Source organism: Patagioenas fasciata, chromosome 5, assembly GCF_037038585.1.
Source record: "Patagioenas fasciata isolate bPatFas1 chromosome 5, bPatFas1.hap1, whole genome shotgun sequence".
NCBI lineage: Eukaryota > Metazoa > Chordata > Aves > Columbiformes > Columbidae > Patagioenas > Patagioenas fasciata.
Window position 1 is genome coordinate 20,198,689 of NC_092524.1, and position 7,990 is coordinate 20,206,678.

The 7,990-nt window shown below is 33.9% G+C and overlaps 1 long non-coding RNA gene across 3 annotated transcripts; it reads right to left on the minus strand.

Annotated features, from left to right (window-relative positions):
* Positions 1 to 347: 347 nt before the first annotated feature.
* LOC136102435 (uncharacterized) lies at positions 348 to 6,217 on the minus strand. Of its 3 annotated transcripts, XR_011739318.1 has the most exons (4): positions 5,851 to 6,217; positions 4,952 to 5,013; positions 1,183 to 2,919; positions 348 to 913 (listed from the first exon to the last, which is right to left on the minus strand). It is a non-coding gene; the product is annotated as an uncharacterized lncRNA (long non-coding RNA). The 3 variants fall into 3 exon arrangements; XR_010651436.2 differs by having other exon boundaries at positions 348 to 2,919; XR_011739317.1 differs by having other exon boundaries at positions 348 to 3,300.
* Between the last annotated feature and the right edge of the window lie 1,773 nt (positions 6,218 to 7,990).

The following is a 7,990-nucleotide window of genomic DNA, read 5'->3' on the forward strand; positions in this document are numbered from 1 at the left end:
TACCTAAATTTTTTTGTGTAAGAATACTACAGAGGCAACACTTAGCTTTATTTAGCTTAAAAATACCATATTTCAAATACTATAATGACTTGAAAAAATAATGCTACTATATTTTTCATATATGAACCTGATATCAACATGTACTATGCTTCTTTTTTCATTTTTTTTTACCTTAATGGCTGTAAGTCGTTCAGTTTCATGAAGCTGATTGTTGTAACAATTATTGCAGCTGCAGTTTTTGCAAAAATCACCATTGGCAAAGCAACCACAGTATCTGTGATTAACATGAAAAATAACATAAGAAATGAAAATATTAACTGGTTTAAGCATATTTTTTAAAATTTAAATTCTACTTCTTGTCAGAATATCCATTTGCTACTCATGAAAAACGTTCCTTCCTCTGTAATTGAATCACATCCAAACCTAGACAAAGAGCTTCCCCCTCTCTTTAAATTTTACATTTTGTAAAATACACCCAGTTCCTCAAGGGATCAAATGTTAATCACCATGTGTACATCTCTGTGCATATTATTGTTGTATGAGAGCAGCAGCAAGACATAGGATTTATATTTTAGTATACAGCATTTACATTCTACATAGGATTTTCCAGACATGCTCTGAACAATTATTCTAGCTTATTAGTTTTCATGCTTTGGATTGTATGCAGTCATCTACATCTTTGCAACAAATTCTGAGCTTGTGTAACAGTAGTTTACATCAATTGTGGATCTTCCTAACTCAGTATCAGATTAGTAACATTTGACACATATGTACTATTCATTTGTCCTTTCATCTATACACTGTTATTAGCATTTATTAATTTTGATAAACTATTACTCACAATTTAAGACACTGAGATTTTGTGCAGTTACATGGCTTCTTAGACTTTGTAACCCCTGCACCAAAAGGTAAGCTACACAGGTTGAAAAAAGCAAAAAATTAGAAAAAAATGTACAACTACAAAGAAAACTCATTATTCTGTAGTTTTGAAACAATACATATAGACTTTATTTTTTTACACCAATATTGGTGCTATTTAGCAAGTGCGGCCTCACAGAGTATGTGAGAAAGAGAATAAGAAATCTGTGATCTCCCGCCATCCACCAGCTGTCACTACTTGGGACAGGTCTACCCTCAGTCATACAACCTGGCAATGGCTGTGCAACTGCAAAGCTCCCTCACCTTTCACAGCAGGGTTGTTTCTGCCTCATATTTAAAAATGATCTGCAATCAAATATTATTAAAAGGATTCCGTTAGTGTTAGAAATACAGGCTAAACATATGCTAATTCGATTTGGAATCATCCATTAACTTAGAAAATTAAATGTTTTTCAGGCAAATGGACAGCACAACTACACTGATCCTAAGAAAACCTGAAACCATGCTACATAGTCTTGACTGACAGCCACTGGAATAATGACTACCAAGATACATACACAAAGCATTCTTACAGAACTGCATTTTTGTTACAAGAGAGTAGCAGCTATGCAACATGAAAATTCAAATGCCATAGAGACATAAAATATTTTGATAAAATAAGAAAAATGTCAGAAACAAATATATTTATCCTGAGTTCTTATTTTACCAATTTCCAGAGTTCTGAGAAAGCATCTGGAACAGAGGTCTTTAGCTTATGAAAAAAATTGCTGAAGACCCATGGAGCTTTAAGAATAAATCTTTGTGTGAGTCCTGTTAGAGAACTGCATATAAGTACATGAACACCCTAGCCTATGCTGAAAAAAGCAAACATCAGTCACAGTAAGATTACAGGATGAATCTTATACCTGTACTTTCTTCCTTTTCATCTAAAGAAAGGAAAAAAAATGGAAGTCAAAGGACAGTTAAAGAGATTAGTCACTAGAAACTTCCAGATTTAATTTCTGGATCTAATTCTTTTACTTGCTTTGATGATGAATAAAAGCTCAAGCAAATAAAAACTAAAAAACATATGCAAGTGAACTCCTCCTCAGCTTTTTCTTCCCTCATGTTACAGCAAGTGAATGAGAGTCTGAATTTTCTAAAGGAACATGATCTTTAATTTGAGTGTGCCTGGTTTACTCTTCTAATGGCCTATGACAAACATAAGTAAACAGGCTCCATACCTGGAGCATCTGCTGAGACGCTCACACTCAGGACCTACTGATATTGAGAGCAATACCTGTGTCTGTATGGTGCTTAATATTAAAAGACTTTGTTTTCACATTGCAATCAAAATGCCTCACTGTAATAAAATAAGCATGTCAATAATATTTTTGAGGAAGCTATATTTAGGTAAAGAAATATTTCTTTAAATTAAAACTAAACAACACTCAAATACTTTGTTGCTGCTTAGATGAAAATGCATAACTCCATCTAATTAGCATTAACTTTAGGACCTCAGAAACCACTTTTTTAACTGATGGCATTTCAAGTTCTCAGAATTATGTAAATGTTACTGAGGCATTTTGAATCCCAAGGTTAAAGTATACTCATAGGCCTCAATGCTGCTCTTCATTTACAGAGAAACAGTGACACTTGGTGGCAAGCAAGGGTATGCAGGTATGCTTATGCTAAATGTGCTTTGTACGAGAAGTAATATATATATTAAAAACTTTCAACAAATTCAACATATCCATTACATCATTCTTATTACACTGAAGTGCCGTGCAATTTTTCAGCTACAAAATAAAATAATAACTGATGATAGCTACATTAGCCTTGGCTCATCTCCAACTGTTGCTGCTAAGAACATAAACATGCAGCTGCACATTAACAATCTATAAAATACTATACGATAGAGATAATTTTCATTTTTTTGTACCTGCTTGAAGGTAATTATGTTGGTCATGATACTTGGGAATTAGATGAATTGGGTTTAGTTCTTGTGTGCCACAACTGTTTACACAGTATTTTAGGACCTCCTTCTACCTGGCAGATAACCTGGAATGAATAACTAATGATTAGCTTTCATCTAGGAAACTGTAATTCTAAGCATATAGATTTGAAAAAATGGAAAAAATGGATCATTATGCATTAAGATGTTTGCTTTTTGACCCTTAATTTAGTTTTGGAAGCAGCTATTGAGATCTAACATTGTAGCTCCTCAATCTAGGTGATCTGGATTCTTGGTTCTCTAAATTGTTCCAAGGGGCTTTGTAGAGCATATTCTAGCTATTTACTAGCATGCTGGCTTTAGATTCAGTTCCCTAACCAGAACACGCCATTGTAATTGTTCATATTTCATTTATTTAGCCGTGATTTTAAATCAAGACACTTCCTTTGGGTGAAGTAATCTTCATATTGTTTCCTGTTTGTTTCCAGCTGTTAAACAGAAAATAATGTTATATACATATATATAAAGTAATACTATAACTAAATAAAATTTAGACTCTGAATCCAAGGAAGGGACTGCCTTATTATTCTTGATACAGCACTAATAAATAGGACTTCTTGATGCTAGTGTGGTATGAATCAGTTAATTTTCCTTAGCATACAATTTTGCTATCAGATACATTATATAACTACCACAGGGTTGGACTCGTTTCTGTGTGAACATCTGGATTCCTCTGATACACAGTGCAATGTTAATAACTTGCAGTCAGACTCATCAACATTTGAACTCTGAAAAATTGCTCTGTCTTGGTGGTTCTCAGTAACATCACTAACTGCCTCTCTTACCTCAGCCCAAAATATGAAGTTTTAAACTTAACAGGTACACATTAAATCTACTTTAAATTCCAAACAAATGCAATAAATGTAAAAATTTATCTGCTTAAATCATATATTTTAAAGCAAGGATTGCATTGAAATGTAATGCTGAGAAGAGTTGCTTTACTTTGTCAATGGCAGAATGATTTTTGTTTATATTTCAAGTAAAAATATTCCTGAAGAATAACAATTAACAGTAAGATATTTCACAGCAACAATGGTATCTATGTTCTTCAACATCATGAAGCATCAACTGATTTCTAAACTGCCTTGGAGAAGTTAGGCAATATAGTCATATCAAATTACGCAAAACAAGAATTAATCTTGAATTATGTAACTTGACTGAAGATCATTGGGATTTAGTCTAAGAAAGAAGTAGTCATCTGAGACTCAACTGCAAATCCAGTCATATCTATAAATCAAGTTGTTCCAAAATGAACTTTTGTTACAGTGATCAACTACTGTGTGTCAGGGCATTCCATCAGAGATGTGGTGCAACTTGCACTTGTTGAAAACTGATTTATCACCTATCTTGCTGATCCATTAACTTACTACAGTGTCATCTTTACAAAAGTCACACTTCCAGATGAAGCCTTGTCCCTCTCAGTATACACGTCAAAACACCAAATGGACAACCCTGAAAAACCTGGCTACAAAATTCCAGTAATTTTCAGAAATCTCCCTTTCATAAAATACCTGAATTTCTATAGTTTGTGTTACACATATCTAGGAGATTATGTTTGAAAAATTCAGACATTTTAAGAGAATAATTAAGTTGCAGAGAACATCTCTCCATAGGCAGGGAATGCTAATGTTAAAGCCAGATTTTCATCCTCAACTCTTTTCCTTTATATACACTGCACATGTGGTATAGATGCAAATACTAATCAGCTGCCTCAGGGTATTTGGCAGTGTTCCAGTAGACAGTTTGTATTCAGGTGGTTTTAGAAGAAGCACCCTCCCCAACCGGCCTGAACTGGAACCAGATTATGCAAGTGGCAGACATGCACCAACTAGACTCGAGTCAATAGGAATGGAAACAGGTGAAAAATCTAGATGCTATTCTTCCTTCGTCCACAATGTGGCAGTATAGAAAAATCTATGCAGCAACATTTTTCTTTCCCTCACTTTTGTGAACAGATGAGATAGGACACTGTTTGAAAGAACATTTCACCCTCTGGTACTTAGAGTAAATCCCATTTTAGACGATTCAGCACTTGGACAGACTCTTTCAATAATGATGAAATCTTGCATGCATACTCACTATTTAATCATAGACAGAAGCACCAGTCTGAGGTAAGCCACAGGTATCACTAGAAGATCCTACTACATAAAACAAAGCATGTTTTGTTTACAAAAAAAAAAAAAAAAGATCAGTGTTTTATACCAAGAACTCCTTTACAGCATCAGTAAAAGAGATCGGACATCACTACAGTGTTACATTCTTGTGAAATATTTAATATTCTTTTTTAACAGACTGGTTGGGGAAAAGAGATTTCAGTCTGGGTCTTTTGATGTCTTTAAAAGGTTTATTGTGCCCATCTGGCAAAATTAATTTAGCTTCAGAATAAAATACCTTGTAAGATCAAATCTAGCATTCAGTTTAACCCTGAGCAGGAATGTGAACAGGTAGAATACATCAAACAACTGTTCACGAGCTTACTGTCATCAGCAGCAAGAGTGCAAACCTCCTAACTTTCAGAACTGGTGGTCAAACTTCGAAGTGAAATAAAAACACTCTTCAACATTTCAACTCAGTTTAAAAAAGAAAGAAAATGCTGCAAAAAGGAATATATTCTTGACAGTCCCCTGAAGGAATAAGGACATGGTATGAGAGGAGCGGAAAATCAAAAGTAAGACTGAACTACGTGGTTCAAAGCAACATGAACATACATGAACAAACAGTGGTACATTCTCCTTTCAAACATTCTTAGTTATAGTAACATCACCAGAAAAGGCTCATATTGCAACTTGCAAAATCAAAAAATTAATTGGTTTAGCTATTTAAGGCCTTCACTAAGCTTGTAAGAGGAGAAAAAGAAAACAAAATCCCCCTCAGTCACCCGGGGTGCCTACCATTTAAGCAATTGGTCAAGTTTTGTAACTGCGAGATACTGGTTTATATCCCTTTAAACTGATCATAACAAATACACTGATTCTCACCTGCAACTGGAGGTATGAATGATCTGAACACCTGAAGAAAAGAATGTTTTATTTAAAATTATTTTCTGCATTAAATGATTAATTTTTAAAAGCCAAATGAATAAACAAAAAACTGACTTAAAGTGACCTTGAAAATTGGAAGTTATTTACATTTTAATTACATAATTAAGTACCTAGATGCTGCCAGCCAGTCAGCATTACCAGACACTTTTATATACCTTGAATATTTTTTCTGCTTTTTCTGTTCAACATATGGTTCATATCTAATGTACTTACAACTATAAAAGCATAATACTTAATACCTACATTTGTATTTTCAAAAACAAACCAAATGAACAGAAAATGAAATAAAGACACAAACCAGACTTTTTCTGGTTTCAAATTAGAACTGACATTGTTTGATCTAGACAATTTGCTCTCTGTGCGTGCTGTGCCCTCTCTTAGGATAGACAGCAGTTTAGGAGGATAAGCAAGCAGCATAGAACAACCCATCAGCTTTCTTTGTTTCAATAAAATTACACAAGTAACCTGATTAGAATTTTGTTCTAATACCTTTAAGAAACAGTGCCAATTAAGGAAACATACAGATCTAGTGTGATAAACTGTAAAGATACCAGGAAGTGAGTTGGTCAGAAAGTTTTTTTCTATGTCTAGTTAACTTCTTGTACAGAGACTAACAAATTTTCATTATTTTCAACATGACTTTGAATAAAGCAACTGCTATGCCGTAATCACATATTTATTTTCTAGAGTCTTCCACCAGTCTTTTAAATCTTATTAACAGTTCAAAAGAGTTAAGGTCTCGATTATTAAAGGACTACTGATAATACTGAGCATGTGTGTAAACAACCCTCCAAGAAAGAGACACTTTTAAACCATAACCTGAAATCAGGAAGAAAACCAAAACACCTAAGGTAACTGCCATGGTAGACCTCAAGCATCTCAGGATGAAACAGCACTGAGAAACATACTAGTGTCAGCAATCATTTCTATGATAGGAAGCTTCCAGCACAGACAGCCTCACAACTGCTACCTGGTTACAGCCTGGCACCATGGTGGGATACTGCAAGGGAAAACCAGATCTCATTTTCAATCAAGTAATTTCTGTGAGTTTTCATTTGCTTGGTGTTGTGGTGGTGGGGTTTTGTTTTTGTTTGTTTGTTGTTGTTTGTTTGCTTTTTGTTTTGTTTTGTTTTCTTAATGATTTTGAGTTTCGAATCTAACAACAGCACTGTTTGTCAAAATATTAACATGGAAAAAACATCACTGTTATGCTTAATTATTTCAAGATAGCTTCTCAGAGAAAACCTCAGTGCCCTTCTAGAAGCAGCCACAGTACAAACTCAAAATTTGGAGATTTCTTCAGATTATATTCTCCATTCATAAACAAAGATGTGAGGACACATATGTATTCTACATATTAATAGCCTACATTAAGCAGATGGATTTGGTCCTGTGAGCATCATAAGAAGTTTTATGCTGCATACCTTTCTAGCTAGTCATTGATTCAACATAGAAAACGCAAATTCAAATGATAGAGAAAAACTGCCAAATGTGGTAAGCAGTGGGAAAGCCCTCTTGCTTGGAAAACTACTTTCCCCACAGAGATTTAACAATAAAGGCTACAGTTTACTGCTGCAAATAAGTTACTTTTAAACTCATTTGGATTCTAAATTTTAAGATGACAAGTGTCTCATCTGTGGAACTAAAGAACAGGAGTTAATATCCTATTTCTACTTTGTACAAGTATCTAATGGTTGTTAATATATATGATAATATATAAAACCAAAGTGGGTATATTTGCGACATGGTAAGTTTTTTTAATGATGAAAATAACTACCCAGCCATTTAAAAATAACAGCTCAATAACATGGACATAACAGAATACCATTCAGAACCATATGTTCACACGGCATGTTATTTCTGGAAATATAAAACAAATTTACTTCTGTATTTACTACTAAATTTGTCCTAGTATAAAATTTATGAAATAACTTTAAACATTATGTGGAGCCCATGTAAGTTTTAATGTGGCAATTCCTCACATTTAAGTCACAAATAAGCATGAATATATAAAAATTTCTGTTCCACTTAATCTTACTGGTATCATTCTGACATTTTGATTGACTGTTCCTTCAGG